Source organism: Balaenoptera borealis (assembly GCF_965194805.1).
Source record: "Balaenoptera borealis genome assembly, chromosome: 17".
NCBI classification, from domain to species: domain Eukaryota; kingdom Metazoa; phylum Chordata; class Mammalia; order Artiodactyla; family Balaenopteridae; genus Balaenoptera; species Balaenoptera borealis.
The window spans coordinates 28,513,139-28,537,314 of record NC_138876.1 but is presented as its reverse complement, the minus strand read 5'-3'; the positions used below and the strand labels follow the sequence as shown (position 1 = coordinate 28,537,314).

At 38.4% G+C, this 24,176-nt stretch overlaps 1 protein-coding gene across 2 annotated transcripts in view; it reads left to right on the top strand.

Annotated features, from left to right (window-relative positions):
- Positions 1–24,176, top strand: part of EMC2 (ER membrane protein complex subunit 2) — a 392,876-nt gene that overhangs the window by 213,573 nt on the left and 155,127 nt on the right. The window contains exon 15 of one of the 2 annotated variants that reach the window (XR_014236532.1): positions 10,901–22,969. The exons of the other annotated variant lie outside the window; for it this stretch is intronic. The gene's annotated coding sequence lies outside the window, so the exon portion shown is untranslated. Of the gene's footprint in view, positions 1–10,900; positions 22,970–24,176 lie in introns of those variants that run through there. 2 annotated transcript variants of the gene reach the window in all.

The window sequence follows — 24,176 nt, the reverse complement described above, 5'->3', positions numbered from 1 at the left end:
TATAGTACTAGGCTAGACTGTATGGTAGACATTTGAAACTTGTTTCTGCCCTCAAGGAGCATACAGTTCTTTTCCTAGAAGTTTGATCTTGAGCAGGTTGTTCAAGTCTGTAAATTTTAGTATCTGTATCTTCAAAAAAGGGATAACAATAATACTTGGCCTAGAGGGGTGTTTTGAGGATTAGATGAGAAAATGCTTGTAAAGCATTCAGCTTTGCATGACATACAGTAAGTATGCAATAAATGTCAGCCAAATCAGAAGATGAGGGAAAACTAATTGGCAATAAAAAGGAAAGACAATATGAGAATACTATTTATTGCTTATATGTTCTGGAAACTTTATGTTTATTAATAGTTACTCTAACCCTGCGAGGTAGAGGTTGGTATTTGCATTTTCCATATGACAGAATTAAGATTCAGAAGGTTAAGTATCTTGTTTAACATCATATAAGCAGCCAGCAGCACCAGGCCTCTAACCCCACACTTTTTTTTTTTTTTTTAACATTTTTATTGGAGTATAATTGCTTTACAATGGTGTGTTAGTTTCTGCTGTATAACAAAGTGAATCAGCTATACATATACATATATCCCCATATCCCCTCCCTGTTTCGTCTCCCTCCCACCCTCCCTATCCCACCCCTATCCCACCCCTCTTTGTGTGAACACAAAGGACCGAGCTGATCTCCCTGTGCTATGCGGCTGCTTCCCACTAGCTATCTATTTTACATTTGGTAGTGTATGTATGTCCATGCCACTCTCTCACTTCATCCCAGCTTCCCCTTCCCCTTCCCCGTGTCCTCAAGTCCATTCATTATGTAACCCCACACTATCTGATTCTAAAGCCCTTCATCATTTTGTGCCTCGTGGCCCACAGGTGGTTGTAACTAAATCAGCTGCAGCTAGGGTTATCTTTTTAAAAAGTGTATCTGATCCTGTCAGCTACTCTTACAGCTCCCCATTGCTTATAGAATCAAGTCCAAAATCCTTAACATGATCCAAATTGTTTTTCACTATCTAACTATCCCACTTCATATTGCTTCCCTGTGCTCTGGTTATACTGACATCTACCAGCAGGTAAAAGTGTCATGCTCCATCCTACTTCCAGACTCTTCACACACACTGATGTCCTTCCTGGAATGCTCTCTTTCCTCTTGGACTCAACTCTCCCATATCCTTCTCATCTCAGCTTAGGTACCATCTTCTTCCCTGATACTTACATTGCTCTTTGTTATCTATTTTTCTTTAAAATTTTCTTCTTTCCTTTCTTATCCTTCATCTTTGAAGTTCCTTGAATTATTGCCTGTCTTTCTTGGTAGTAGAAATCTCTGGTGGCTCTTTGGTCCAAGAGTTCCCTTTCTCTGGGAACTGTCCCCAGGACATAGGAATGGTCTCTCAGAACCATGTGTCTATTTCTAAACTTAATTATACCCCTTCATCCTGCCCTTGATCCAGGGGTGAGCATCTAACTTAGGCTGACAATTCGGTTTCATTCTGCCAAGAATTTGGAATTTTGAACAAAGAGATGTAGAGCCTCAGGGGAACTGGAACTGAGCCATGTCAATGGCAGCTCTCTAAAGCAAAGACTCATGAATTCCTGCCTCATAGTCCCCAGCCAACGCTGGTTCCTACCCTCCCCAAGATTGGTTGTTCACCTCTTCTTTGGATTTCTAATTTCCCTGGACCTCCTTCAAATACAGTCCCCTTTTGACTTAAACTAGCCAGAGCTGGTTTCTGTTACTGTTAGACTGTGAGCTCCGTGATGTAATTTGAGAATTTCTTCTCATTACCCAGCTGTTATAAATCTGTTAGATACCCTGATATTTTAGAAGCATGATAGGAAAGATATTCACTCATTTCTAGATTTATCTTTTAAATTTTGGAGTTTAGAAGACTCTTAAAGGAAAGCATCTATATTGATTATTATTTCATTGAAACATGTCAACATAAGCCTAGAGCTACTTAAAGAGAGCCTCCATGCCTAAGACCATTACTTGTCTTGCTCTTTACTCAGCTTAGTCTAAGTCATCTCTTCGGAATGCCATGAGAAGACATTCTATCCTTTGTTAAGGGACTGACTGACCACAATTATATTATTATGCCTATGTCTGTTGAAAAATTCCAGGAAAAGTTAGAAAGAATCACATGGGATTTTGGCTTGAATCAAATGAAATCAGTTTGGAATGAAAAAGCAAAGATAATTTGAGCAGTAAAAGAAATTTCACAACTATTAAAAGTGCCAGTTTTACTGCAAAATTTTCCTTCCTTAAATGTCCTATAAATTGTATATACAGTGTTGTACTTTTTAGAGGGTGAATAAGGATCTAGTTGTAGTAAAACATAACTTCTGTTACATGGCATCTAGCTCCTTTGAGTCCCAGTATTGTATCAATTTCTTGCATTATGTATATATATTTTTTCACCACCACTATTATATATGCCTCTTGCTCAGTTTGGGTTCTGTGGTCATCAATTCTATGACACCGTCACCAGAATCATTAATTCCTTCCTCCACACCCACGAATCATTCCCTAACCCTGAATGGATTCAAGACATATCTTCCGTGCTTTACCACATAGGCTACTGAACATTGTGGAAGTAAAATTATATGACCACAAACTGAAACTACTACAAATTTAGGATTTTCAAGTCCAGCTGGTCTCCCAGTGCCACTTGGCAAACCTTTAGTTGATGCTGGTTAATAGCATAAGGTCTTTCTCTTTTAGTACATAACTTTGCCTCTGCCTTGACAGAGAAAAATAGAGGCCCTCAGATGCTAATAATTCCTCTTCCCTACATTATAAAACTGTCCATAGTAGTGTCCATCCTTCTTTTTTGTATCAAGGGAAAATGAGTTGATATTCATCAGTGATGCGCTGTATATCTCCAGCCAAACCTCTCTCCTATACTCCAGACTCTCATTTCTTATTGCCTGCTGAACATCTCCACTAAGCTTCTCAAACTTAAGATGTTGAAAACAAAACTCCTGATTTTCCCTGCCAAGTTCTGCTGCTCCAGGGTATGCCCCTTGCCAGTTAATGATGACTCCATCCTTCTAGTTGTTCAGGCCCCAAATTTTGGAGTCATCCTTGCCAGCTAAGTCATTATCATCTCTTGTTTGGATTATTGTAATAATCTCCTAATTTTTCCTTTTTTCTTCTGCTCTTGTAGCCCTACAGTCTATTCCCAGCACAACATCTGGAGTCATTCTGCCAAAATTGTAAATCAGATCACATTCTCTGCCCCAACCTTTCCGTTGTCTTCCTGTTTCACCCCAAAGAAAAGCCTAAGTCTCTGCAATGGCCTATAAGGCTCTATACCAACAGGCTCACTATTGCCCTTATGGTTGACTACTCTTCTCACTCATCTGCCTCCTTGCTCTTCCTTGAATATGATGGATTGCTTTGGCCTTAGGCCTCTGCAGTGTTGTTCTCTTCCTGCAACAGTTTTCCCCAGGTTACTTGCCTGCCTTTCCTTTTACTTATTCCAGGTTGTTGTTCAAACATTTTCTTCTCAGTGGGTCCTTTCTGATCACTTTATTTAAAATTTCCACCCACCTAATCCTGCTGACCACTGTCTGTCTCCCTTTCATGTCTTATTTTTCTCCGTAGTGCCTACCACGATCAAACATTTTGTATATTCACCTCTTTTTTTCATTGTCTGTCTCCTCCCACCAGAATGTAAGATGCATAAAAAAAGAGATGTTTGTTTGTTTTCTTTACTGCTATATCTCCTAGTGCTTATGACATTCCCTGGCACACGGTTGAAGTTCAATAAATGTTTGTTGAATGAATGAATGAATGATGTTTTCTTCTTCCTCAGTAACTTCTTTGTTTATACACTGAATCCAATCTCTACTGCATGTTTAGAAATTGTTTCCTCAGCTATTCTCAAATTTTCCTGTATTTTTCCTCTCCCCTTCTCATCTAAATTAATGTTTACAGCCAATAAATATAGTTAAACATCACTAATATTTTTTTAAAAATTTTTCCTGTGTTTTCAAGTTCAGGCTGAGATTTTGTGAAAAATGCAAGGAAACAAAATGGAATAAACACATTATAAGAAATGAGGGTTGGGCTAGAAGTCAAAAGTGAATTTCATATACCTAGAAATAGGAAAGAAAATGGGAGCAAGTTGAAAGATGAAATAGAATCTGAGGGCAGCTGTAGCCCAGAAAACATGGAGGAAAGAGGTTTAGTACGTGTGTGTGTGTGTGTGTGTGTGTGTGTGTGGTTGGGGCACTGTCAGCTAATCTTCTTGGTGATCCCCAGAGAGAATATGGACCCTAACTGACAGGGAGCAAGGGCAGGAATGAGAAGTGAAGCCAAAAGGAAGAAATTTTTTGACATGAGTTTATGGAAAGCTGCATCGATCTGTTCACCTATATCCTCTCCCCACTGTTATACACACAGCTGTTCACTGCAGAGCCAGTGAGTATGCCAAGACATAGTGTGGCATGTTTCAGATCATGAGTATATATTACTTTGACTTAGGTCTAAAAAAAATAAAGATGGAAAAATGATTAAAGGCAACAGAGAAAAAGACAGGGTAGAGTAGCACTTGAGAGCATCAGCCCAGGCACCAGACTGCCTGAGTTTGAATCCCAGATGTGCTGCTTACTAGCTGGATAACCTTGGGTAATTTACTTAGTTTGTCTGTGCCTCAGTTTTCCTATTTGTAAAAAGGACATAATAGAGGTGTTTTCCTTATTGGGTCGCTGTGAGGATGAAATTAGTTAATGTAGATAAAGCACTTGAACCAGTGTCTTATATATGTGTTATATTATAATTATGTGCCTGGGAAAGGAAAAAAAAAAAAAGAAATCATGAACCAGTTCAGTCTGTTTTATTTACTCTAAATTGACCCATGTCTCATTTTACTAATAACTGGGTTTGGTGGTCTATTGAGGGAGAAGAATAAGGGTTGAGTCTGAGCAATTGTTTGGGATTTCCGAAGGAGGAGCAGGGAATGGGGGAAATTTTAATTTGACTGGATGTTTAAAAAATACAACTTGTAGCATGCCTTGATCAATATTCCTTTTGCCCCTTTTATCCATTTCTTGGTATCATAACTAATTTTAAGGAAAAAAACAAGACTTACTCCCTCCACAGAGCCTTTTGTAAAATCCCTGGCCCACTCAGAAGTCTCTTTATCTCTTGCATATGTTAGTTGTTCATTGCATTTAGCCCCATTTTATATTGTATAGTCTTAATTATAGGGACAGATATTAGTTCTTTATTATATGATACCATTAAGTAGAACATATTTTACTAATTACTATAGGATTATAGAGTATGTTTATTTATTGTAGCAATTTTTATGAAAGAACATTGATTTTCCCTTGACCTAACCTTTCCTGTAAGACCTTGTACTTTCTTCTTTTTATAACCAAACCTTTAGAAATGGAAACCTGCATTTATAGTAGTGTGGTTTCCATTTCCATAGCTCATTTACTCCTTAACCCTCTACAAGTTTCTCTAATCCCTCTACTCTGCTCAAACTACTCTCACTGGGGTGTGCACTGACTTCTTAGTTGCCAGGGGCAAGTATTTATTTCAGTCCTTATTTTGCTTAACCATTCAACATCAACATCTTGACCACTTCTTGAACTTTGAATCCTCTTGAAACTTCTGGAATCTTCTCTGTTGGATTCCACAAAAGTCCTTCCCAGCTCACCCCTCACCTCTGACCATTCCTTCTCTCAGTCTTCTTCATAGGCATCAGTATGTAAGAAGACCTTTTGCAGACCTTTCATTCCCAGCTGGTTAACATAAATATTAGAAATTGGATGGTAAGGAGGGTTAATGTCATATTTATTGGGGAATATTATTAAGAATTTAAATATTGTAGAATAATGTAACATATCAAATAATACATTCCAGGGAAAAGATCGTTATTGAGATAATAACATGGTTTTGAGCACCCAAAGTTGTGGAAAAAATTTCTGTGAGAAAGTTAAACAACAATTATTTTGGTGTACAGAGGTAAAATTAAAAAGAACACTTAAAAAGTGACCTTACAAAGCCAAAACCTCACTACAAAAAAATTTTAATCAGTTCTTAGAGAACTAACCTCCACGGAAGTTCTCTTTCATTCTCCTTTGCTCCCACAAACGCTTTTCTGAAGAGCAGATACTTTCAGGAGTGCACCAATTGTACATCATCTGGTGGTACTGGTAGGGGTAGGGACTGCTCTTATTCTCCACTCCTCTTTTCCTTTAGAAAGGATTTTTTTCCTCTCAGTTTTTTTACTTTCTGTTTCTTTGGCAGAGTAGAGCAATTGAAAGCTTGGTGAGTTTGAGAGGAGGACCTGGCATGTGTAGTTCCTTCCTGTCCCTTTAGTTTTTAGGATCTGCCTGCCTGCAGAGACTCTGCCCTGGTGGATCATGTGGAAAGCTTAGTGGTAAAGGTCTCAAACTTGCTTTTTATTCAGAGTCAGTGGGTGATAACATTTGCTTAATTCTAGGATTCAGAATCAGGAAGTCCGTTCTGGCCACATGTTCTCCAAGAACCCTATTTCGGTGTCCATCTGCCTCATTCTTTTGTCCATCTCATTGATTCAGAATTCAGGAGAGGAAAATAGGGGAGTTATTTACTAATTCCCTCAAAGTCCAATATTAACTTTCATAGCGAGTTACTCACCACTTTGTAATAGCATGCATCAGAGAAAACGATCATTTCACAGACATATTGTTCTACCTGGCAGTAGATACAGATAGAAATCTTTCTATGATTTTCGTAATGCAAGACATAACTACTCTTAGGATGATTTAATCATCTCAAAGAGACCAAAATACATCCCTCTTTGATATGTTCATAATATCCATCTCACAATAGTGGATTCAGCAGAATTCTTGTTGTCACATATTTTTGTTCCCTATTTTTGTCATGTAGCTAACAAAACAAAGAAGATTCTACCACCCAACAAAATAGGAAAGTACTAGAAACAGGTGCAAGAGAAATCCTGCCTTCTTCATTGGAAAACTAAATATTGTCTAATATCATATAGCTCTCCAGTTTTCTAGGATTTTCTTACGACCAATTGGAATGAAAACCAATTTTCTCCACACTCTAGAATTTTTTTTCTGCAACCATTGTTATATAAAAGATAAACTTTGAAATTAGGCTCAGAATCCATGACAAATGAAAGCTTTTTTCTTTTGTGTTTTTTCTGCTATATAATAGTCATAAAATGCATTTTACAGTATTCACTTGAAGTTATTAAAATGTTACAGCCTTTTATACACAGTTTCAATCAGCCTCCCAAATTTATATGTAAGGGAAACCTTGAGTCATTCCAGGTTAGAGGGAGAAGGCCTGGCACAGTTAAAAACTGAAACTCTGAGGTTATAACCCTGAGATGTATGAGGTCTAATCAGCTTAATCTAGCAATGATTTACAGAGTAAACTACCATGTATGAAGCATGGTATTAGAAACTGGGGACTCCAAAGATTAACTGGACCTGGTCGTTTTCCCTGAGATTCTAACTCATAAATGGGAGAAACAGATGTGAATTCAACCTATTGACTGTCTACTTCTCCTCTTCTGAGGCACCAGGATAGCCAGCCTGGGTTTTGGCCAAATGAATTAGGGCTAGGTCTGGGTAACTGAAAGCTGCATCTTGGGTTAGTAATTGCTCTGAAATATCCAGGAGTGGGTGGAACTAGTTGATAAATAAGAAAACAACAAAACAACAAAAACATGTCCTTGGAGAATTCTAAAGTCTATCACTTTCAGGCTTTCAAGAATGAAATTTAGTCACCATAAATTAAAATCTAAAATTTTAGATTTTAGTCTGGTAGACACCAGGACCAAGTAGAGAATGGGAACAGGCAGAAGGAAAATAAGAAGATCCAAAATCATTGCAGAGAACAGGCTAGCCAACCTGTGATTCATTTCTGGTGGCTTCTGGCCATGTAAATTGTGAGCTAAGGCCTGAGCTGGGAAAACACCAGCCAAGCACTAGATCATCATAGTGTAGTAGAAGGGGGACAGGGATTTCAGCAAATCATACAAGTTAGTTGTTATTTTCAGCAAGTTCAGTTTTTAAAACTGATGCATGGGGCTCTCCCTAGAAGAAGCAGGGTTATGTAGAGGTGGGATACCCAAAATAAGCAGGAACATTGTCATATCCATACATTTTTTTGGACTTCCTATATTTGCTTTCTTTTATGTCATGTGCTTACCTCTAGATCTTGGGGTAAGTAATACCAGCCCCACTTCAAACCATTAGTAATGAGAAGGGTAGGTTGGTCTCTAAAGGGAATATTGGAATGCTGTTTCAAAATTTAAGAGGAACAGATTTCAAATCAGCAAAAACAGATGTCCACAAAGAGGAAAGTTAAAATATCAAATGCGACAGAAGACAAGAATTACTAGGAGGAAAGAATACCTCTGAATTTTGCAGCTAAGCAAATGCCAGTCTGTATCTTGGCTCAGCCACTTAATAATTTTGTAATCTCTGTCAAGTCAAATAATCTCTCTGAGTCTCAATGGTAAAGTCAAAATTCTGACTCATAGTTAATAACTTGAAGAAGAGGATTAGAAAACCCCTCAGTACATAGGTAGTTATTGCTATTAACAATCTTCAAGAAAATAGTCATTTCAGTGGTGCGGAATTCAAGCCAAAACAATGAATGGAGAGGAAATAAAAGTAATACCTATATAGGTCAAATACAAGAAATGTAATCAAGTGAAATACAATGGAGAAATCAGATGGTAGCTAGAACATGGCATCAAATTAAACCTATTTAACCATCCATCCTCTCCCCACCCCAAGATAGGGCAGATTTGTGAAAATAAGAAGGCTGGTAGGCATAGCTAACTGAGGAAAAGATAATAGAGAAAGGAGAGAAATGAAAGAAATCAACAAGTCATTCAAAGTTTAATGTGAGGAAAAGACCACTTCTCCAAAACTAAAGATATGGATAAGACAACGGCCTCTTCACAGGCCATCTCAAGTATTAATTCTTCTGTAAGTTTCTCCTTGATGCATCCAGCTAGGCCCAGTTGTTTCTCCCTCTGGCCCCCACTGTCCCTGACATACTTCCCACCATAGCCCTTTCCACACTGTAATGTGAAGGTCAATTTATGTGTCTATCATGTTGCAGTATCTATATCCTCAATGCCAAGTACATTTCTTAACCTATATTACCTACTCACTAAATGTTATTTGAATGAATGAATGTATGAATGAGCACAAGAATTGCTTTCTTTTTCTCCTAAAAACAACACTACTACTATTAACTTTAATCTCTTGGGTAATTCAACTAAGAAGACTAGTATCTGGGGGCTTCCCTGATGGTCCAGTGGTAAATGCAGGGGACACAGGTTTGATCCCTGGTTGGGAAACTAAGATCCCACATGCTACAGGGCAACTAAGACCATGCGCCACAACTACTGAGCTCGTGCGCCTCAACGAGAGAGGCTGTGAGCCGCAAACTACAGAGTCCACACGCTCTGGAGCCCGCGCGCCACAACTACAGAGCCCATGGGCCCTGGAGCCCACGCGCCACAACTAGAGAGAGAAAACCCACACACCACAACTAGAAAGAGGCCCGCGCACTGCAACTAGAGACAAGCCCGAGCAGACCACACACCATAATGAAAAGATCCCACATGCCTCAACAAGGATACCGTGTGCCGCAACTAAGACCCGACACAGCCAAAAAAAATAAGGAAAATAAATAAATGAAATAAATCAATATTAAAAAAAAGAAGATTAGTATCTGGCCAATTATTTTTTTATACCAGGACATCTGAAAGATAGTCCTGTCTTAATAAACTTGAAAGTTAAGGTTTCATCTATCGAATGGACCCAGAAGAATCATTGTCCTCCTCCTGGCTGAATTGGAAGCTTACAAGTGTCTCTCCTTTGTTTAACTATGAGCCCCTCCAGGCTAGAAGCCAAGTCTTATTCATCTTGGTATACAATCCCCAAAACTTCACTCACACCCTTAACTCCATAGTAGAAAACTCACACTTAGAGAAACTCTATAAATATTTGGGTAATTAATAAATGAGTATAACCCAGGTAAGTAAGACTTAAACAATGCCTAGTGTCACGTATCATTTAAACCTACAGTTAAATAGTTGTGCCTCTATTAAAGTGCACTTGTTTATAAAATGATTTAAGCACATCATTCACACATCATAAAGCTGCCCCCTTTTAATCCCTTTGTTATATTGCATTGTGAAACAGTTAGCTGTGATAGCCCCACTGAGAGTATTTAGTGTAGGTAACTCAGTTTATTGGGAGAGGAAAACAGATTTTAACTGATGCTTGTTTCATGTATTTGTAACTCAGTTTGCCATGTTAAAGAGAAGCTACAATTATTGACTTTCTTATATGCTACATATGGAACATGGAAACAGACCATTGTCTGTGGTCAAGAGGAATAACTAAATAAAGGGAGTTAGGGTCCATCTCTGTGATGAAATGTGGTTTAGTATTAAGAAAATCCTTCATTCCCAAAGACTGACTAGGATGATACTTTGAAAAGAATTCCATAGGGTTAAATGTAAGGCCCTAAAAGAATTCCACACAATGACCTCCTCTGCAGCATTTTCATGATTTGGATACATTTTCCATTACTTTAAGCCTTTCGCTTGAAATTACCCGTTCCAAGATTCTTAAATCAGTGGCAAGAGAATTGTTGGCCAAAGTTAATGCCTTCCTTATACAAATGGTCTTTTTAAATTATGTGACTCCCATTTAAAAGTGGCTCTTTGTGGCCAAGATGGTTTTAGTTTGAGATTGTGTAAGAACAGTTTCGTGATTTTTGCCACTGAACCTGGTCTTTTCACTCTTTTTCTTGCAACCCTTGTCTTTTCTCTTTGCTGAAGTTATTAGAGAAAGGTGGAGAGGCTTATAGGTATTTGCACATTGTTTTCTTTGTTTTCAGTTTTAGGTTTGACTCTTTCAAAGAAAAGAGAGATTATCATAAATCACTGCTTATTGCTTAGAACTTCCATATTCATTCAACAAACATTTATGGAGTGCTGGCTGGAAGTCAAACACTGGAGGTACATATGTGTTCATATGTCTAAGGAGCCATGTCTTGTGGGGAAGACTTTCAAGCCTGTTAACATTTCCTGATCTGTATGATGAGTGCTGTAAGGGTAAGAAGAAGGGGCTTCCAAAGCACTGAGGCATATCTAATTCCACACTGAAGGGAGTAGCTTCCTTTCTGGGTGGGTAACCCTGTCCTTAGAAGAAGAGTGGGAGTTATCCAAGGAAGAGGAGGGAGTAGTAAGACAGATAAGATGGACAGGCCATTAAGGAGAAAGGAGTTTATGAAACTGCAAGAAGTTCTGTCTAGCTTATAAGGAGAGTGCAAAGAATGGAGTAATAAGAGATGAGACTGGTGAAGAGAATATGATTAAATTATAAGATTTACCATCTTTCATCTCAAATATTCTATGAAATATAGATACCAAAGATAATAATCCTTATTTTCTGAGTAGGGTGAGAAATGGTGATAGAAAATGAAAGAGGCTAAGAATTGCTTCATATATTTAAAAATATGGGGACAGCAAAGAATTTGGGAGAGAGAGCCTAGAATCTCAGACAGTCTGGATGGAGGAAGAAGCAGGTGGACAAGTTGAAGAGATAGTGGTGGAGATAGAGGGAAAGGGAGAGATTAAGAAAGACAGAGAAATACACATATACAAACATATGTCAGACACAAACAGAAACATATGGCTGAGAGAGAAAGAAAAGAACACACAGTTGTCAGTGGATGAATGGGTAAGATGATATCACACACACACACACACACACACAATGGAATACTATTCAACCATGAGAAAGAAGGAAATCTTGCCAATTGTGACAGCATTGATGAACCATGAGGGCATTACGCTAAGTGAGATAAGTCAGACAGAGAAAAACACATACTATATGATTTCACTCATATGTGGAATCTAAAAAAGCCAACTAATAAAAACAGAAAGTAGAATGGTGATTACCAGGGCTGGGGGTGGGGGAATTGAGGAGATGTTGCTTAAGGGTACAAATTTGCAACCAACAGATAAATAGGTCCTGGAGATCTAATGCAGAGCATAGTGATTACAGTTCACAATACTGTATTATAAAATTTAAAGTTGCTAAGAGACTAGATCTTAATTGTTCTCACCACAAAAAAGAAATAATTATACAGCATGATAGAAGTGTTACCTAATGCTATGGTGGTAATCATATTGCAATATATAAATGTATCAAATCAACACATTATACACCTTAAACTTATGTTATATGTCAATTATATCTCAATAAAAAAAGAATATACACCCAGACAGAGACAGTGGCAGTGAGAGAACAGAGAGACAAAGATAGAGATACATATAAAAAGACAGACATCAAATGGAGCAATAGAGAGCAAGAGATGTAGCAGCTACCACAGTTACTAGAACTTTGGGGAAAAAGGACTGCTTATAGAGGTTTTTAAGAAGGGTTTCCTGTACTGTCAATGTACTTTGTTATGTAATGTTCTTTCTTTGTTTCTCCACAGAAAGTTTATTAACATTTTATCCTGTTTATCAACATTTTTAGAATTAGAGTTTTTTGCTTTAAGATGTATGAACATGGTCAGACTGGCCCCACAGATGCCCAGTTACATACCCTAGAGGTGAACAGTGATGAGAGCAGGGAAGGCCTGTGTGCCCTATTAGGGGGTTGGAGTCGCCTATTGGGCCTTATTGTGGTCAGATGACTTCTCTCAGTTTCGACTCCAGGACTCGTGCCTAGAGAGCTCTGGGAAATCTAGCTGCATCTCAGGAAGAGCAATTGGGCATCACCTCACCTGGGAAGTCTTCCCAATCCTCTCAGATCTGGTTAGGTGCCCTTCTTCTTTGTTCCCACGAAACCTAGCCTCACCTCATTTACCACAGGTAGAACATAGGTGAACTCTAGTCACATGGGGCCACATATCCTCCATCTTCATGGGGGTTTTTTTCAGCTTTAGAAAAAATTTTTTTTTGCAGTTTAATAAGTTTCAAGACCAGGATTTTTTTTCCTTTGTGCTGAAAACTTGTCACTTCCTAAAGGGAAGTAAGAGCAAGAAAAGAGTCAAGCAGGAGGCTCATGGTAGAGACTGTGCCAGCTGCATGTTCTGGATTAATCCAGGCCAGCTTCTCCTCTGAGCAAGACCACCTGAAACCAGGTCCATATGTGGGCCCAATAGGGGTGGCAGGGGGTCAGGGCCATAGGAGTCAAGCATGTCTGTGGGGCAGGTTGCTCCATGTTTGTTTTTTAAATAGGCATCATGAAACTTGATATCTGTAGAAACACTTGATTCTGACTTTTTATGGTGAATGGGTACAATATATATGCAGGAAACTAGCCCATTAATTCATGGACATGCTTTTTCACAAACATGTCCTAGAGCATAGCCCAAATGGAGAGAAACCTTCAGAGTTATTCACCTCAACCAGGCCAAGCTGGGACAAATTCTGCTTTATTTTTTTGCTTTTGTAGTTTACCAAAGTCAAGTCTTAAAGATTTGATGGTTTACAGGCACCTGCTAATGAATGTTATTATTCCCACATTACCTAGGAGAAATAGCTAGGAGATGTTAGAGACTGCTCAAGGTAAGGGTAGTAATAAATGGAAAATCAAGATCGAGATCACAGATTTTTCTGTTTATCTCTTTGCTATTTCTACTCTACAACATTGCTTCCCACTTAAGAGAAATTCAGTAACTTGGAAGAAGAATATAGCTGCCTCAACAAGCACAGTCCACACACTTATCCTGTCTAGAGATTATCAGGAGGCCAAGTAGAAATTGTAGATGGTTGGATCCACCTTAATAGCATTCTTTTTCCTGATAGACTATACAGATTCTCTCTCCTGCTAAAGATCAGATACCTTGGTATCCTTGCTTTCTTCCTTATGTTAGGAAAACTAACTGTGGTTAGTGAATTACAATGGGACAGGCCAAGTTGAGAGTCCAGGACTTGGAACTGGTTTCTCCCACTGTTTTTCCCACATGTCCCATTTACAGGCAGAGAAAAAACTCCAATTCGGCAGTTGGAATACAGAAGTCAATGAGTGAATTATTATATAAAACTACCTAGGCTAGTAGCCTGGGATGGTAGGGATGAGGTGGGAGGGGTGTAACAGGGCAATTGTTTCAACTAGGGGAATATCATTGTGATAATGGGTGTGAGAGCAAGTGATCTTCTGGAATCCTGGATATGGGAGTGGGTATCAGGGAAAAGAGTAGCAGGAAGCAAAGTCCCACCCGTGGAGTACAAGGTTGAGATATCCTGGGTCAAGAGAACAGTAGAGGACTAAACGATGCAGGAAAGGTTTTAGTCCCATAGATTTTTGAGTGCATTAATAGCATAGGAACTCAGATACTGAATATCTAGGAAGGCTGCACTAGCAGAAAGAATAATGAGATCAAGTCAAAGAATGATGAATGGAGATGCCTAAACTCCATTCCTAATGGATTTTGCCTGAACTTGGGATTGGCCCGAGAAAATGTGGCTGTCTAAATGTGGTTGTGTGCAGATTGGAGTCAGTATGTAAAGAGACAGAGGGGGGTTGCAGGATCTAGGGAATAACAAAGGCTCAATACTTGTTTATTGAATAGATAGCAGTACTATTTTGGAGCATCTGACTCAGGTGCTGACTCAGAGATGTGTAGCCAGATGAAGAAGGTGCTCTAAAGGATACTTGGTTCAAAACAATATTGCTTGCAGCACAAAAACAATAATGTAAAATGTCTATTAAGATGTGAAATATCAGGGGTAATGCTATGAATATATCATTCAATTAGGACTATGCATAAGGAATAAGTAAACTTCTTACTTGCATTTACAAAAAAATGTTTGTTTTTATTGCCTTGGTGTTGAATAGAAGACTGTGAAGGGAGAAGAAACTCACCACATAACAAAACATTAAAATAATGAAAACAACCAAATACTTAGACACAGATTTTATTCTTTGGACTGTATGAATACAAACTTCCCAGTTGAAAGCTCTCTTAAGAGGGAACCTGGTTATACATTCTTTCAAAGAGCCACATGTTCAGCACTGTGGTAACCTAAATGAGAGGGAAGTCCAAAAGGGAGGGGATATCTGTATGTGTATGGCTGATTCATTCTGTTGAGCAGTGGAGGCTAACACAACATTGTAAAGCAACCATACTCCAATAAAAATTTTAAAAAAGGGCCACATGTTCAGAAACAGATTTCGTGTATTATTAATCAGATGGCAACACAGCTGTTTACCTAAGATTAACCTGATGGACATTATTTGCTTAATAGCTAAATCACCATGTAGGAACCCTGGTGACTACAAAAACTTGAGTATCAGTGCACATGTTGGCATTGATTCCTCAAAGAATTTAAAAGCATTGTAGTCATGAATTAGGTCTGAAGGAACTGATAATTATTTTCAGGAGTATAGTTTGAGTATTAGCCTTGCTGGGTCATCCCTGTTCTACTCACTACCCCTTTTAAGGCTGTAGTCAAATTGAACCGTAGCTTTTGGACATAGGAGTAGATGTAGAGGAAGACTTTCTTTTGCCCATCTAAGATACTACATAAAATTGTGCTAATGGACCCCTGTGTGACCTTACACTATGGCTACTTGTCTTCTTCATCATCTCAGTACTGAGAGATGGGAGATTAGACAACAGGAGGAAGAGAATAATACAGGCTTTATAAGACATGTTGTGGTCACATCCCATCTCAGATTTAAGGGCATTAGGATTTTAAAAATTCGGTGGCTTAAAACCTAAAACCAACTAAACAGAATCCTACCCAAACACTGCATTACATTTACCACATTTTGCAGCATTATCAATAATTCAGCCTAATTGGCACTTCTAGTGAAAATGAACTTAGGCCATTTCACAGCATTAACTCTGATGATTTTGTTCACATTTATTTTCTAATCCAATCTTGATTCACCTGTAATGGGCTTCTTAGGTCATCTATTTAAAACAGCCAGGTTCATTCTGCACTCCCACAGAAACAAATGGCTGTTTCTCAAATTGATAGTTGCAAGGAGAGGTCTAATTTCCCAATATGGATTGATTTTTTTTTTTTTTTTTTTTGTGCAGTAAAAAAGATCTGTGTGTTTTTCATTGCAGCCAGTGTCACAGTGGCTGGAAGCTAGTTGGTCTAGATTAAAAACAGACCAGACTCATGTCCTGGAATGCTGAGTACAAATTCTAACTATGTGACAAATCTACTTTTGTGAGTAGGCAAACAAAACTGACCAATCTCTCTGGGATGCAGAAAGAATAAATTAACATAAGATTGTTAAGCGCTTTTTGTCAAGATAGAATATTATAGTAAAATGATATGTTTTCCTTTCATGATATCTGATGATGAAGATGGGTTAAATGATTCAATTTGTTTCAGTTAGATTCATTAGTTGTTCATTCTGGAGGAGGATTTTCTCTTCCTTTCTCTTCTTTATTCTTTTTCTTCTCCAAAGTCAAAGATGCAGTCACGCAACAGATTTTTCTAAGGAAAACTGTCCTGCTGAGAAGGTAGTTTCAGGCAGCCAGGTTGTATAATCCATGCCCTGTGCCATGTGCTCCATTGCACCAGGTGATGAGACTCAGTGGGCAACTGAGCCAAGGTTAGCAGATCCATAGCATGGACAACGGCCTATGTGATATTGTCCCAAAAATCTGTCCCAAAAAAGATAAAGTGTTATTAGTTGAGCCCGTTAGATTACTTCTCTTAGACCCTGCACTGCCAAGTATGAAAAGAATAAACCAGAGGGTATCAGGAAGAGAAGTAGACAGAAAATAAGAGGTATGCAGAGAATAGCTGAGTCAGTTAAAAGGTGTAGATCTGGACTGAATATCCGTGGGCTCTTGCTGCTAGAGCTGCCTTAGATTCTGAATGACCTTTTGATTCCAACCTCCATGAGTTCTATTCTGATTTCTGCCCTTCCTGATATCTGGTTCTGTGGCTTCCCTTGGCTTCTGGGAAGACAGTCTGTATGAAAAGGGGCTTGTTTCCTTATTTATGTACAATAAAGCCCCTATTAAGTAAAATAATTTGAGTTAGTATCTGTCCTTATGACAATAGCAATAATAAAAGCATAAATAGAGATTTTGTGCAGAGAAGTTCTGAAAAGTCTGTTTTAAATTAGAGTCAGTTTCTGTTCTAACAAGGAAAAAAAAATGGTTCTCCTAGATTTTAAACCACAGTAGCATACATCTCAATATTAATAGACTTGTAGACTCTCATTCTATGTTCTGAGTTCTTTTTTTATTATTATTATTAGGGTATAGTTGCTTTATAATGTTTTGTCAGTTTCTGCTCTGCAGCAGAGTGAATCAGCTATATGTATACATATATCCCCTCTTCTTTGGATTTTCATCGCATTTAGGTCACCACAGAGCATTGAGTGGAGTTCCCTGTGCTATACAGCATGTTCCCGTTAGTTGCCTATTTTATACATAGTAGTGTATATATGTCAATCCCAATCTCCCAATTCATCCCACACCCCCTTCCTCCCCCTTGGTGTCCATACATTTGTTCTCTACATCTGTGTCTCTATTTCTGCTTATAAATAGGCTCATCTGTACCATTTTTCTAGATTCCACATATATGTGTTAACATACAATACTTGTTTTTCTCTTTCTGACTTACTTCACTCTGTATGACAGTTTCTAGGCCCATCCACATCTCTACAACTGACCCAATTTCATTCCTTTTTATGGCTGAGTAATATTCCATTGTATATATGTACCACATCTTCTTTACCCATTCATCTGTCAATGGACATTTCTTGAACTTTAGACTTACTCCCCTGCAAAAAATTACAAAGCTCAGGTATGGGTTGCAATCTTTTAAGCAGGGGAGTGTGTGTAGTCGTTTCCCTATTTGCCTTTCTCTTCCTCTCTTTTATATAGCAGTGAACTACATTTCCTAGACTACTTTGTCAACCAACTTCAGGTAGATTGGAGGGCAAAAGGAAGATGGAAGCCAGAGTACTTTTCCCTTTCTTTTCTGCTATGGATGGGTCTCTGGTACCTCCTTACTTGCTCTGACTCCCACTGGACATCTCTACCCTCTTTAGTACAAAATTCTGTCAAGACAGGTAGGCCTTCTGTGTTTCCAGCTTTCACTGGATGACCCTGGATTCTGGGCTGTAGGAAAAGTACCTCTCCTCTGCTCTCCTACCCTAGGGGCCACAGAGGTTTCATGCTGTTGTTCATCTCTGTCATTTATGTATTCCCTGTTTGGCTTTACATCTCTTCCATTACCCATGTAACCAATGTCCTGACCTAAGTCAGTTGTTTAAATGAGCCTCCATTTCCACATCTGTAAAAAAGGAGATAATATGACACACTTCAAAATGTCCTCAAGAGAATCATATACTGTTCTAGAATGGCTCAAGCAAAGCTAAAGAGGCTAAATGGGGCTGATTAAATGAAAAACAGAAAGATCCAGGCTTCTGAGGTGGAGTCTAATTTGTTAATATGCTGCAGTCAATCCTTCAGCCCTAAGGACAAATCTCAGGCTAATGATTACCTCCAATTAAAAACAGTGGATGTGATGAAATTGAGCCACTTTGCAGAGAGGAAGCATGGAAGTCAGAGTTAGCCCTCAACAGAGGTACATAGGGTAACTAGATATATGACTTACTATATTACCATATTAAAGTTTCTAAGAAGTCCAAAGTGAAAAAGAAACAGGGTTAATCAGATCTTTCTACATGGCAGAAAACTTGGCTACCACAGCAGTTTTACATTTTAGAGATTTAGCCTCTGGAGAGAAATTTTGCCACCTTCTTATTGGGCTGCAAGTTCCACATTCCAGACAAGGGACTCTGTGGCTCACTTGCTGACCAATAAGCTATGTCTGGTGCTAGTGATTGTGACTCAGGCTATACTAAGGAGGCAGTTCCTACAGAGCCATTTGGAAAGGAGTAGAGGGCTGAGCAGTTCCTACCTAGACAAAAGTGCTGGAATAGGAAATCCTATAGGTATCCATTAAAAGTATACATAGGTAAGCAAAAGAGTCCACAGGTATGAAGAATAAGGACCTAGTCAGTGGAGTATAACAAATTGGAAAAGAAGGGGCTGGTGGTACAGAACAGAGAATTTTCAGTGAATGGCAGATGCCCTGAAAGAGGATGAGTCCAAGACAACTGCAAGGTTTGAAACCTGAGTGACTGAAGGAGTGCTTATGACATGCCTGGAACTGTTCTAAGTACTGTATACACATTAACTGATTTAATTCCCATAACAACCCATTGTGGTAAAGAAACAGAGGCACACAGAAGTTAAACAACTAGTCCAAGACCACATAGCTAGTAGGTGGCATGACAGGGGGCGTCAGCAGGCGTGTCTTAGAGTAAGGAAGTGGCAGAGACAGTCAGATTTCACATATACTGAACCATCTAGGGGCTGAGACAGGCTCTTATGATTGCTGCCATAGAAGACAGAGCGAATATCTCATATTTCATTCACCTTGAGTGGGTTACATGTCCAGTCTTGAATAGGTCATTGTAACCAGGACAAGAGGCTATACATACAGTTGGCTAATTGGGGTGGGGGCAATCCCACTTAAGCAACAGGACTGAGAAAGGAGGAGGAGGAAGAATTCCCACAAAGCAAAACTTTGGTTGCCATTGCTAGAAGATGGAGAAATGGAGATTGATGGCAAAAATAACAACTGAATACCACAAAAAGGAAACAAAGCAGAGTATTTCACTCTTAGAAGGGGCATTAGAAGCTGCTGAATCAGGAGAAGAGGAAATAGGGGACTATAGGATGGACAAGAGAATAAATAAAAGCACTATTTGGGGTCTTCTTGAATTAGTTGGGGAGATTTCATCTGGGACTAGAGTTCTCCACTGCGATTGTTGGTACCAAGACAGAAAAACCCTGATTTGTCATTGAACTCTGGTCACATTTTTGCCCTTATATTGTTGACTTGGAGGAAACACAAGTTGACTCTGGACCTGAACCCCCTGTGCCATGCGTGTTGAAACATCATTTCCCCTGGCTGTCTCTTTACCAGTACTATATTTAAGTATATTTATTTCACTTGCTTGCTTCTTTTATCCTCACTTAGAGCATAAAATCAAGAAGTAGGATTTCCGTAGATAACTTGACCTCATTTCTTTATATTTCAACTTTAAAAAAGCAGCTCTTCTACCAGAGTGACCTTATCAAGGTTAAATGAGGATGGTATGAGAAAAGACCACTGACTATCCAAATTTCTCCTGAGTTTTGCCCCGCATCTCTCCTCTCTGAGGTTGAGTGTGGTCAATCTCAGTTCAGCCTCAACTCAGTCATTCTCTTGGATGAAGGGTGCTGAAACCAAGATCTGAACCTTGAGAGGAAAGGAAATGTATAATATGTAAACACTAAGTTGCTATAGACCATCTTTCTCTCAAAAAATGTGTGGTTTTACAAAAGCAGCCTTTCATTCAACGTAACAAGTAAGCAAGGAAAAAATGTTACCTCTGGCCTTAATTAGAATGACCATTGATTACTAAGCAATTTTTAATGTCACTCTTTTTAGCTAATTAGAAATAAGAACTTCAACGATTATGGAAGTATCTCACTGCTATATTTAAACAGATTTCTAGATTATTGCTATAATTGGTAACTTATTGGGTAGGTAGTGCTTAAGTAGACAGGAACCACTTACTGACTAGCTGTTTCCATAATAATCTGGTTATGATAAAGAAAGTATCAAGTTATAGACTAGTAAATTTCAGATCCCTTAGGTATTTTTAATGGTTTAATTCATTTCCCCTTCGTATACATAATTTATAAAAGTAGTATTCCTAGCTTTTGTTCATCTTTGAATTGTACAACCTAGAGTCTGCCTTTCCACGTCTTTCCCCTCCCCCAGATTTCTGCATATTTACTTTTCCCTCTTTAAATTGAAAGAAACGACATGCCTAGTACCTCCTCTCTTCATACTAAGAAGCAGAACAACACTGTCATCTGCTTCATTTTATAGATACTAGTGATTTTCCTCTAGAGGGATAAGTGTTGATTAAATATTTTCCATGCTCCCTCCGCATTTCCTGGTTCTGCAGCTCTTGTTTGCCTGACCCAAAGCAAAAGTATTGCTTGGTTAAGACACCATGCTCTATTTCAAGTAAGTTTGCCACCAACATTTGGTTATTGAAATATCATTTAAAAGACAAATTATCCATATTTGAGTATTACTCACATGACCAAAAATGAACCAGGACACCTTCTCAGTCAGTTCATGAATTTAATAAGTGGCTTTTCAAAGAACTCTTTATAATTGTACTGCTTTTAGAAATATAATCTGTAAGTTGATTTCTAGTTTTTGTGTAATAAATTTATCAAAGTATGTACAAATATGTAAATGTGTATTTATATTACCCACAGCATTTACATTTGTCAGCTACAGAAACTATAATGCCTGTTAATTGCTGTATTGACAATAATCATTGGTAGGTCTTATTAAAGAAACTATTCTATTTTCAAGACACGTCATAGCAACACTAATAAATAACAATAGCAACAATAGCACCAACTCTTTTTTTTTTTTAAACATCTTTATTGGATTATAATTGCTTTACAATGGTGTGTTAGTTTCTGCTTTATAACAAAGTGAATCAGTTATACATATACATATGTTCCCATATATCTTCCCTCTTGCATTCCCCTCCCTCCCACCCTCCCTATCCCACCCCTCTAGGTGGTCACAAAGCACCGAGCTGATCTCCCTGTAGCACCAACTCTTTTCATTCTTTTTTCTTCATTCTGTTCTATGGCAATGATTTCCACCATTCTGTCTTCCAGGTCACTTATCCGTTCTTCTGCCTCAGTTATCTTGCTGTTGATTCCTTCTAGTGTATTTTTCATTTCAGCTATTGTATTGTTCATCTCTTTTCCTTTTCCAGCTGTGTTTCAGCTTTTCAAAAGGCATCTCTCCTTTCTTCCTGGACTTGACTTCCTGAACCTCAAAACATCATTTCCTCCCTTTCTGTTTCCCACCTTGCCAAAGTCTCTGAGGCTGGGGTTACAAAATGTTGATAGTCTGCTTGAGAAGGAGTGGATATAGGGAGGACATACACATGTTATCCTGCCAAACAAATTACCATAAAGGTTAATCATCATTGGTCCTTTTAGTAATTTGAAAATTTACTGAGCCACAAAGCTTTTACTTTCTATTCTGGACTGAAACGTAGAGAACATTTGGCTGGTGATATTTGCAATGGCCATGGGAAGGAGCAGGAGGAAATCATCTATCCTCCAATTCTTGGTAGTAAGTGGAAATAACCTGTGATCTGGGAAGACTCTTATTTGGAGCAATCATGTATTAGTTTTATTTTTTTCTAACTTTAATAAGATTCAATGTAAGATTTTCAAAAGCAGAGGAAATGTATCCACTTGTATGCTTTTTATATTGTCAGCTTATCATTAATATCCACAAATCAGATGGAAGGGCCAGTTATCTCCAAAATGAAAGATTGGAGCATTCTCCAGAAGAAGTGAGAAGACCCATTTCCCTTCCTCATATCAATTTTTCCTGCACTCAAAAAAATGCTGACAATGAAATTACAAATAAAATATTCACTCTGAATTTGGATAAAGTATTTGGTTTGTTATAAAAATTCCTTTCTTTGCTCTATGACAAAATATATGGTACTTTCATTCCTGTTTAACTCCTCTATGAACAAATGGCCAATGACTAAGGTCATTCTGGTGCTGTGTTCAACATTTACTTCAGAACACAGACTAAGTATTGGGTCAAGAAGCACCATCTGGGGCTTCCCTGGTGGCGCAGTGGTTGATAATCTGCCTGCCAATGCAGGGGACACGGGTTCGAGTCCTGGTCTGGGAAGATCCCACATGCCGCGGAGCAACTAGGCCCGTGAGCCACAATTACTGAGCCTGCGCGTCTGGAGCCTGTGCTCCGCAACAAGAGAGGCCGCGATAGTGAGAGGCCCGCGCACCGCGATGAAGAGTGGCCCCCACTTGCCGCAACTAGAGAAAGCCCTCGCACAGAAACGAAGACCTAACACAGCAATAAATAAATAAATAAATAAATAATTAAAAAAATATATTAAAAAAAAAAAAAAAGAAGCACCATCTGCTTACATAATGGTTTACCCTGCAAAGTCTTTGGAAAAACAGAGTGTCTTAGTTTAGTCTAATATCAGGCATCGTGTAGCACAATATATGAAAGCTTCAGATCATTAATAGCATTTTGTTTCTGAGTCTCCCATATGCTGTAGCGCTGTGTGGTTGTGGCTGAGTCTTAATGTACCCTATGATATCACTTCCCCATGTGTAAGACAAACGAATATCATAGTAATTTATTTTGATACTTTAAACTTAATTCCCTTACTTTAATTGTGTCCTCAACAACCCACAAGACCTTTAATAAAACTGGTTCAATCTTTCAGAAACAGATTAAGGAGCCTTGAAAATAGTTATATCCAACAAAGTGTAAAGTGCAACTGTTCTACACTTTTGTGGAAGGTCTGGAGACAGCAATCTATGAAAGATGGCTGAATTCAGTGGTTTGTGAGATATTACCAGGAAACTTCTTTTGCATCCCATGTTCCCTCTAGAATTAAGACCCAGGAATTTGGAGAAAATTATATTTGAAAAGTAAATACTTTTAGATTAAAAATAAAGGAGGGGAAAATGAAAAGAAATAAGAAAATAATCATAATGTAATTGGCTATGATCCTGTAATAACTATTTTAAACTTCAAGATCCATACAAGATCTGGATCAAAGTTCCAGAGAATGACCAATTAACAGTAAAGAACACTGGAGAAACTGAGAAAATATCATACCTATGCTTAGTGATGATGTTTTTAAAGTGAGCGTAAAGTTGGAATAATAAGATAAAACTTTTCATTAGTCCTGTCAAAGCTGTGTTTTTTGAAACAGGAAAGGATCCTGGGGCCTGATAAGGGTCCACAGGAGCCTTGGTTGAATATGGTCAAAATATATGACCTGAATTACTGTCAGAGACAGGTGATGACCTGTGCTCATTCTTGGAAGTAGTTTCTTTTATATTTGGCTAGGAGTTATCTAATTTAAAAGGCCCCTTCCAAAAAAAAATTTTTTTTTTAAATAAATAAAAGCCCCCTCCAACTGGGCTCAGGTAGAGCCAAAGGCTAAATACTAGCTCAGAGTCACACAGTATCTTGGTTTTCTGGCTTTCATGAAAACAGGGTTTCCACTCA